Source organism: Orbicella faveolata, unplaced genomic scaffold (genome assembly GCF_042242905.1).
Source record: "Orbicella faveolata isolate gen_17 unplaced genomic scaffold, um_ofav_v1 contig_12, whole genome shotgun sequence".
NCBI lineage: Eukaryota > Metazoa > Cnidaria > Anthozoa > Scleractinia > Merulinidae > Orbicella > Orbicella faveolata.
In genome coordinates, this window is record NW_028301539.1 from 19,962,693 (window position 1) to 19,973,331 (window position 10,639).

General features: G+C 38.6%; 1 long non-coding RNA gene across 1 annotated transcript; it reads left to right on the forward strand.

Annotated features, from left to right (window-relative positions):
• The first annotated feature begins 4,611 nt into the window (after nt 1-4,611).
• On the forward strand, nt 4,612-7,729 carry LOC110069337 (uncharacterized). The gene is made up of 2 exons (XR_016205546.1): nt 4,612-5,339; nt 6,938-7,729. It is a non-coding gene; the product is annotated as an uncharacterized LOC110069337 (long non-coding RNA).
• The last annotated feature ends 2,910 nt before the right edge of the window (nt 7,730-10,639 follow it).

Genomic DNA, 10,639 nt, shown 5'->3' on the forward strand with positions numbered 1-10,639 from the left:
AAACCACCACTGCAATACCGCCAATCTCTAATCTCTCAAAAGTTTTTACGGTAACCTCTCGGTCTCAGCCTTGGATATGTATTCTCTTTACATCTTCTCATGCATGTTTGTTCTGAGAATATGATAAAGACAATATCTCTGTAAGAAATAACAGCCTACTTCAGACTCCTTTTCCAAAATAACTGAGATACTACGCGCGCTCTCATTGATCGATAGGTGTGTTTAGAGGAGAGTATATAAACACGGTTGTGACGTCTTAGATTGGCGTGTATTTTTGAGAAATATTCTATAAAAGTGATAGTGTATTTTTTCCGTATTGCTATAGCCTTATCTAAATACTTAACTGCCTCGAATTCTCCCAACGACTCTCGTGTTTAGACGAGGTTATGTAAACACGGAAAAAGTACTCAGTTGCTTAAATAAAATGGGGGTTTATATGCCGATATTTTGGCCTTCTATACTTTATGTAACATCATACCCGTCCTTGTACTTTAAGGAATGACCACACCCATGCATCCATGATAAAATGTTCTGGATGTTAAACAAATCTGCGACATAACAGGCCTTCAAATTAACAAAACTGTAAACAATTTGTAACATACATCACTGGTAAATTTCTTTGGGCGATGTCAATGATATCAACCACACCTTTCACAACCAGGAATGCGCGTCTCGTTGTAAACTTTGGCTATTTTTGGATCAACAGAACATATTGATGAGGAAGATATGAAGGATATCTTAACTTTCTTGAAATAGCTTTATATCTACTTTAAAAATATTGGTGTGTTGGTGTGATACATTTAATATTTTCAGGATTAAATTATCTCCCCTCTTAGGCCTTAAACATCTTATATAAGAGGCAGGCGTTTTCCAGTGCAAATTAGGACTCAAAGAGATTCAATGCTGCAGGCACATTGATGCGAATTTTTTTGCAAAAGGTGACCATAAAAGGCGCGTAGGCTGTTTTTTTGTAGCACCGTAAACAATGCTTACTGAAAGCATTCGTTTAAAAAAGTTTTGAATGCCACACCTCCAGCCTCTTGACAGTTGTTCGTGTTATCGTCTGTAAAACAGGAAGTCTGTAGTTTAATTAGGCAAGAAATCAACAAAAACAGTTGACTGGATCCGTTGCAGTATTCTGCTTGCTAGGAGGTCCAAAAAAGGCAAATGAAAAGGACTAAATTAAAACTAGACGAATTGAAAACTACGGTTAGTTCATCAGTAGAAACGTCGCAAGCTTTCTAGTACAAGTGAAACATTTAGCTGCCAGGTTTCTTCTTCCTGTCCTTTCCTCTAGCTGGTATAGACAAAACGCAACAACAACAACAACAACAACAACAAAAACACGTGAAGTCTGGTTTGCGCATTCGTTAGATGAAGATGAAGTATAAATGAAAAAACCATATGTAAAAGAAGCGTAACTGGAAACCAAAAAAGGATATCTTGTTCTGTTGCTTTTGTCCTCGCTTATGCGCGCGTCGTTGCCTGACCCGAGTAAAACCCCATGCGGGGGGCGGGGGGGGGGGAAGGGGGGGGGGAGGGACTCACGTATGAAAAGGTCGGGGATACTCGTCGTCTCCCTTAAGAGGTGCAAATCAAGGATTTTGGTCTCACATATTTTTACCGGCAAAGTATCTTTTAGGGAGCACTCGAAGAAATAAAAAAAAGCTGTAATTTTCATTTTAAGTGGTATCTTTTCGCGGTCAAACAAAGCTCCAGCCACACCCAGGTTGGCTTCCTTTAAGAACTGATTCAAATTTTCTTTTGTTAAGCCTTCAAAAACCTCCACTGAACTGCTAGTTTCCGCGAACGACAAGGGAAAGCGTAAGCAGAAAGCTGTTGAAAGTTTGACGTACTACGCCAGAGTATGTAGCCCAGTACCTATGGGTATCGCATGTGAACGCTCTTACACTCTTAAACTTATGACTTCTTCAAATCATTATATTGATATTCAATTAGCAAAATTTTTTCCATATTGCTTTGATCTACGCAATATTCTACTTTCAAATCAAACCAATGTAACTTGATTGCTATATCACTGATAACATTATTATATGATCACGATAATCGTTACTGTTTTACTTTAAGTTTACAAAAGCTTTTGCAACACTGTATGTATTTATGGTCATGCAAATAAAACTAGTTGTTGTTGTTACATTTATGCTTTGCACTTACACTTGCATTCTATACAGGTAAAACTAGCCTTAATATTAATTACACAAGAAAAGGCGTTGCTGTAATACTTTTTGCACGCGTGAAGAACACTCCTGCACTTGTGTCGTTCTTGTAACCAACCTTGTACGTTTCAGAACCGGAACGATAAGGCGTCAACCTAAGCGAGCAAGAGATAATCTCTTGACCTAAGCTAACATCCTAGTGATCTGACTATGGTTTCGAAGATGAACTATAGAACAGAGACATGTATAGTTTTAAGCACAAAAAATCTTTCCAAATACCAAGTATGAACTTAAGGAAAATTCCCCTTAAATACTCATAGATAACAAGTAGAAAGGGGTAAAGCAACTTTATACAAGATGTTGTATTTAAAACAAATATTGTATTAGGCCTTCTGCGTCCCATGGCGCAACGAGGAAGGAGGTAATATAACGTAGTCGGTAGAACTTCCGGTTGGGAGGGGCTGACCAGTTGGTTCTTTTCAAAGCATGGAGGAGTTGTATTTGGAACCACCAAAGATAAATCTAGTTAGTGACAGGATTTGAAACAAGAACTGTGTCTAGGTTATAACTGAGTTAAGAGCTCTCACAACTAGGCATATAATAATTTTTCATAGAATCATTTTGGGTTAGGGTTAGTGTTTTGTTTTGGGGCGTCTTCGACAACTTTTAGATGGTTGGTTTCATAACTAACTACGCCCTTCCCTCCCCTGTGGCGCATATTTTGAACGCGTGAATCTCGTCCCAGGAACTGACTTCAGTAGTTATGCTTACGTTGTACGTGAAAACCAGCACCACGATACCGGTCTATATATGAAACAATCTAAAGTGAGGTTGTTGTGGTGCACCGCAAAGATAGGGCCCTGAAGAACTAACCACTTAACCCCACCCACTGGGAGCCCTTGCTCACATTATCCCACAATTTAACCTCTGGCCTCCCCCCTCCCCCCGCCCTTTAGCAACTGGAACGTATGATTCGTGTAAACGTGTCATTTCCGACAAAACCGCTGTTAATATGCGTTGATTTAATTACTTGCGGTCTATAGTGCAGCGAGATCTTAGTAGTCACGTAGTTGTGTTGAATTTTTGCACTCCACTAAAGCTGTTAACAAGTGTCTTAAGTTGCGGTACATTCCTAACTTGCATGAGCTGTCGCATCGGCGCGCACAGCGAAAATGATATAGATTTTAGCCGAAAATTATTTCCTGAATTCGTTTGTGATTTTAATTACAAAGAGCTGTTTCCTGTAGGCTCTTGTTTTTGATCTTTGAAGTGAAATATCGTTTGGAAAACCACAACTGGTAAGCATGTGATCAACGAAAAATGTTGGGTCTTCCAAACATCAAAAGTAGCGGTTTATCGTATTCTTATTCTGGTCATATTTAACATTAGAACACAAGGAGTTTTTTGGCATTTTATTTTTTTTAAGTTTGAATAAACTCTCGTGCAGGTATTTTTCGGTTTCTTTTTCTTTGTTTTTGTTAAATGTTCCGTTAGATTTTTGCCGATTCAGATGATACCGTTTATCAGCCGAATCATTTAAAGCTCATTATCAGCTCAGCAAAGATATTTATCTTTCACCCTGCGCTTCAGGGATTTTTTGACCTTTTGTTTTCGGTAAAGACCTTCTGTCTTTTTTGTTCGGAAGCGCCTCCTTATTCAAATGTGATATTTGTTCCGGAAGAGCTGATGCATTGACCGATAAACCCATCTAAATATAAAACAAATACGGTGAAATGACAAAAATTGACAGGTAGCTTGCATTCAACTGGGTTTATTCCAAAGTATTTAAAAAAACATATCAACGATATCGAATGAATGAGAGGTTTAGGGGTGTATTAACCTATGATATTGAAAACCAGTCTGCTCAATAGACACATGTTAAGACAATGATTAGTGTTCTTCAACTTTCAGCAAATGTTTTTATTTAGGCTCATTTCCTGGGAGTAAAAACAAAAGCTATGATTCCGGTTTGGCGCTTTAGCGTGTTTTTCGACAAAAAAGAACCTCCGGTATCGCCGACTGACATGATGAAATTTGCTAATTTTTATCTTTTTAAAATAAATCCTTTGTTTTCAGAAGATTCCGGAAAGAAAACATCCTGTTAATTGCAGAGGAACAATTTTCTTCTTTGTTCAATTGTGTTATCGCTCTTTGGAATGTTTCGTTTCGATTTGATCACGCGAGCTTAAATCAAAGAGAAATAAAATAATTTTAACCTTTAATCAACTCGAACGGACACAGGCGTTTGTCTATTTCATTAGTTAGACTGTCTTCACCTTTTGTGGACTTGTTATTAAGTTTGATTTGCAGACTTCTTAATTTTCACGATCTTGATGGTTTCAGAACGATCGAAGCTGCTCGCCCATGTTTCCTCTCACAAACGACAAAAATTGCAATTATTTTTAAATTTAGAAAATACCGTGACTTCAGAAAGCTGTACGTGGCCTTCCATTATATCTTCCCAGTTAACAGGCATATTGACACTTTCTTTTTACAAGTTTGGCTTGCAATTAACGTCATTAAATTTCTTTTCTGCCACGCGAACTACTCAAAAATGACCGCACCAAAGAGACGATTTTATATATCGACCTCAAAATACGTCATTTAGCTAATTTATGACTCATTATAACAAGCACTGAATGACCACGGTTGATATGTCGACTGATATTGCCTAAGCAACCGTAAGTTGTTTCATCTATGTATTGAAATATCAGCGAATACAGTAAAAGATATATCACAAAGGGTTTTTTTTCACGGGTTTCCAAGACGCACAGAAAATGAAATAGTTGAAGTGACAAGGATAAGCGATTCAGGGAAAATGAAAAATAAAATTTTGACTTTGTAGCCAGAAAAAGGTGCTCAGTATGAATAATAAATATATACGGCCATTTTAAATTGGCATCAATCGCCCTTGTTTGCTGACTAAAGAAGGTTCGAGGGCGGTCACTTTGGCTAGGGGCCTCGGAAACTCAGTGGTTTTATGAAAGCCAGTTATTTGTCTTTGAGTGCCGGGGTTTTGCCATTTTTAGCATGTTCATTTACGGTGTAGTTTTGAATTTCTACGTGCTTCACCGATGAAACGGCGGAAAGATAAGGGATAGTTCGTGAAAGAAGCCACTTTTTCAGCATGGAAAATCGATTGGTTGGGTAATACACTGAATTGTAAGTGAAAATGTAGAGTTTAGAAACTTTAATAAGAAAAAAAATGATCACACAAATTTCAATTTGTATTCTTAAGTGGGTGAGAAGTGAGCTTCACTTGTTCTTTTCTGAGTACAATTTATGAAGACTTGAAACAACTGTGACTCAGCTCGTGAAAGATTTGAAACTGCTTAGTCATTGCCAGCTAGCGAGACAGACTTTGCTCTTTCGACATCGACGATAGAGTCAATGTGTTTCATGCCATTTATAAAACCATGTATATAACATTCACATGCACTTCCTGAAGAAAGAACCTCAGCTGTACAGCGTTAGCCAGGTCTCAAGTTTTTTTTTCTGGTATTTGTAGCTTTCTCTATATTACTGTAGAGGTTTCTTCGGTTAAGTCGACGAGCTTCCCTATAAGCTACATTATTTTGCCCCACTATATTTAAGGCAAATGTATCAAAGAAAATTCAGTCGAATCATAGTTGGTAGAACTATGGTCGAATGTATCTTAAAGATCTCCTTTTCCTCTGGCAGTCAGTAAATACCTTTTGTCGGGTGTTCCATAGGGAGACGGGTAGTCAAAAATGTCCCCTTCATACATTTACGATGGCAGTAGAAAAGTATATTATTCTATAACAAGCTGTTATTATCTCCGCTGAAATTTCCAGTCTGGCTCCTCCGGGTCTCCGGTCTCGGTACTTTTCATCACAGATTCATAGAAACAAAAGCCACTCAAATAAACCTTGTACGTCAAGGCACACTTAAAACTACGTCTTCACAGCGCCTTAGTTCCCGTTCAAAGAGGAAAACGCGGAGAGCATAATATAAAACGCAAGGTTTAGGTTTAAAATCAACAACACTGCATGTTTCATGCAGTGAGGAACAAAAGACAGCAAACTTCTCGCGTAGGCGGTATAATCGAGAAGACCAACTACGAATGTAAAGTGATAAACTCCCACGCCGCAGATCTGTCGAACGAACCTGCCCGAGGACATCACGTTGCAGATCGGTATGGGAACTTAAAAAACATCGTTTTGAAAAGTCAACTCCCGAGGTACTCGTGAGTTTGAGAAAAGTCAGAAAATTATGCACTGATTTCAAAGCATGCAGCCTTATGGGTTCACTATAACATTTACTCATGAAACTGACTGAGTTCGGAATAAGCCCTACCAAATGAGCGAAGTCCGATGGCTAAAGTTCTGCTTCTCAACGAAAGTAGAGGGGTATGGAGTGCAAATTCTGCCGCTTTCTAACAACTGCAATGGCAACGTATAACCTGTTGATTTAGAAGACTACCCGTTTTGTCGCCCCCAGAACAGTATTAGCTTGAAAATAGCTTCCCATGCAAGAAAACATGAGATGTCGACTCTTTCATATGATTGGTATTATGTTTTAGTATGAGTGGGCTGCGATTTCCATCTATCCACTTGTACGTGGAAGGGAAGGATATATTATGTTCTCCTTCCGCACTCTGTTGTTTGCCATCAGTTTATCGTGTTTCATGTGATTTTGCGAAAGATGTATCACGTTCAGCAGTGTAGGTTATAATTTACTGCCAAATTGAGTTGTAAAGGAGTTCAATTTATCTTCATCCTTTGTTTCCTGTTTTTCAGCACTTCTGCCGGAGGCAGTCTTGCTGAAGTTTTCGTAAGATGTTGAAGACAAGAGCGTGTCAATTCATGTTATACTGACTGGCGTTTCAAAGTTCCGTTTTAGGTTGGAGTAGAACGTGACTTCGATATCGTTTTAGTAAAAGTAAAGTTTTGTGGCTTGAAACGTAAGAAGTTTCCCAAATCCGCCTTTTTCATCGTATATGTGGGAAGTTAGGTTCCTAGACACGTTTATGGTACTGGATGGTCATAGCAATACAGTGGAACCCATCGATTTTTCGAACCTACCGATAACTCGAACCACTGGAAAGTCGCTTCCCTCGGCTTCAGTCGAACACTTTGATTTTACCAAGGATTTCTCTAAACTACCCCGTTTCTCAAACCAATTTTCGTTTCCCTTGGAGGTTCAAAAAATCGGGATTCCTCTGTACTCTAACATCATGCAGCCTAAGTGTTTTCAACGGAACCTAAAGATGGCGGACCACGCATCGACACATTTCATATGTAACAGGGCGTAGTATATTTTTAAAGCTCCAGTTGTGGAAGGGTGTTTATGTATACCACACACTCAACAAAGGAGGGTTTTTAATAGGTATGTTAGCTGTCATTACACTAATTTACTCTTTTTAGCCATCTTATCGCAATATTTTTAAAGCGGGTGGGACTGACTGCGTGGGTGTGCTTCGGAATGAATCGCTCGAAAGTTGTAGCTGGAAATCAACGGTGTAGCTACAACATTGACTGTTAATTAGCCGGTGTGTTTTGAAAGTCAATAAAAATTGAATAGGTTGAGAATTTCTGTCGAACATTTTCTTTTCTTAATAACTATTAACTTGCGCCTACATGCATGCATTGGTGAGCAAGGAAGGAATTTCTATGCCGTAACTCCGAGTCAAGACCTTCCCAACTTCTAACTAAGCACTAGAAAATTTGAAAATAATGTTTATTTCGCAGATTCTAAGAAACCTGAAAACAAAAGTAGGAATTGCTACCCTGTAGGTTCTATTTGAATAACCACACACCAGGTTTCACCTTGGAACTACAACGGAAAGTTTGACTCTACCCGAGCGTTGAAGTCAATGTAACATTTATATTCACAAAGGCTTCCAGTTATTGCCAATGTTAACGAAACGCCGTTACCAGACAACGCACGTCAGTAGGAATTAGGCAAAACTTGAACATCTCTATAAGTTTCAATTGCTGCGAAATCGCAACCATTGTGTTGCAGGGATGACTGAAACATTTAGATTTAATGGCATACAGGAACAAGACTGAACCTAACGTTTGTTGTTGTTCTTGCTAAAAATACAGTAATTTTAGAACCATTTTCGATCTTGGTTACCGTTTCTTTGTACGCCTGATTCTGCTAAACCTTGAAAAAAATTCGTAGTTCTGGAGATCGCGTACCAAGGGCAAAATTTAATCGATGCCAGTACTCAGTCTGGATTACGTGTGACACTTCTTAACCCTTCAAATACTAGTCATGCCTGCATGCGAACGTTATTATCATAAAACAGCTAGAACTTTGTGTTTGAATCGTGATAATTCCGTCCTTCCGTAGGCTGAATATAAATGAAAGTCAGTCAAAGTTAAATTAATAAAGGTAACTTGATGTGTCTTCTCTATCGCTGAGTGATTCGTCCAGGACGGCAGACAGAACTAAAGTTTGATCAAACTTTATCTACGGTAATTCAAAATTCCATGAAAGATTTTCCAAAGATACGAAACAGTTTGTCAAGAACTTTTCGGCCAAATAACTCATAAGCGCCATTACGTAATGTTAATATTTTTCGTTGGTGTGTCTAACAAGTATAGTATCTCTCATGTTAAATCTTAAGATCCTCCTCTCCAAGACAGTATGGCGGACGTAGACAACAGCCTGCGACTAGCTCTTGAAAGTCACAAGTTTAAACTTCACCCTAAAAATACTTTCAACAGCCGCCAAAATAAACTTTGTTGCGTGATGAAATTGGCAAAACAGGAAGAAGTTATCCTCGTGTTTTAACTTGTTTTCATGACAACTGCGAGGATATAAACTCATCTATCGCCACTCAAATTTTACTGCAACGAATTTGTAAGATTTTATCACAGTTAGCGTGATAGAGTGCAGGATTTTGTTCAGAAAAAAAACCATTGCCAAAAAATCAGTGTGCTTTATTTTCCCTCTTGGTCCCATGCCAATCATTTTCTTAGAGCTTCAGAGCTGAAACGGAACTTGTCAAAAATAAAGAAATGACCTTTCAGTTCTGAACAAATTTGACGAACAATATTAAGAGAATCCCGGAAAAATATAGTTCAGAAACCTTACTAATGAACGGCTTATGAGCTACTTGGGTTTTTGCCACTTATATCAAAAATTCCGCTATTTATTTTAACGTGTCAAGCTGTTTTAACGTTATTTCTGCAACCTGAAATGAATTAAGAGAAGATGATTTTTTCAGGGCTACAAAAACAACTCTCGATAAGTCGCCCATGCGTGCCGCGCTTCTTTTAGCAAAGAATGCGCGCAATTAGGCCAGATACGCCTGGAATCCTTGGCAAGGTTATAAACAACTTAATTCGACGCCTTTTATTCGAAAGCATAGCGTAATTGGCATTTCTCTTGGGGGTGAGGCGAGTTTTGCCAGGGCGGTAAGCGACACTTGGTCTCTCGTGTCAAGTGCGGGGTTGTTTACGAAAGTTTATAGGCACGTACGCGGATTTTGAACAAACACGATTTTGTTCCACTTTTATTCCACTCCGGGGGAGTGAACTTTAATATTCTTGCAGCGACAGTAGTGAGTAAAAATCTCCCTGTGCCTTCCTGTCAGACTTCCATTTATTGAAGTAACGCATTCTATTCGTGACTTTTTAATTAGAGTCTGCTTGCTGTTAGGGGGTTTCTGTTTATAAACCTTCAGGGGACAAAAACTTCTCTCCCTCTCCTGTTCGCATTCTGTCTCTCCCCCCGTTTAACATTCAGTTGTTATATTTGCCTATATCTTTTAATTGGCGGTTAGGTCTGTACTTAAAATCTCCCACAAAATCATAAGATGATTTGTCCCTTGTCCAGTCTATACATAATGCAATTTAGCAGATTTGTTTTCAGCCAAAACAACCAAGCTCGTTGACCGTCTGTGAAAGGTTTGATTGGTGTTGAAAAGGGGCGCACGTGGTTGAACACGCACTGACATTATTTATTACGTCGCTCAATTCTCCAGAAAAAAAAAAAAAACTGCTAACAGCGAAGATTCGGACATGCCCCGGCAGAAACTCGCTTACGCTAGCTTAAGTCATGTATTTCCGGAGAAGATGTGTCCAAAAAAACGAATAATATTAAATAACAATAATGATAATAACAAATAAAAAAGGAATAAAAACACAGAATTGATCTCCCAGCTCGAGTTAAGTCACTATTACGTAAGCAAGTTAATTTAGATGCAGAATCCAGTTAAGTCCTTGTTCAACACTTCCAAACATACCACAACACTCTTGAAAGTTCACGAACTCTTAAGACCCAAGTCACGTTTTCTTGTCGCGTTGAAATAGTTGTTTTCCTTTCTCGTTTGGAATGACAACAATGACGGTCGCATGTAAATTCTAAGCACCTTATTTTAATACCACCCGGAGAAGGTCAATGTTAGAACGTAGTTGGCATTTTTCAACATTGTCTTCTTTTTGTCGAATTGGCGGTATGTTTTATATTAAATCACGCGTATTTCAGGG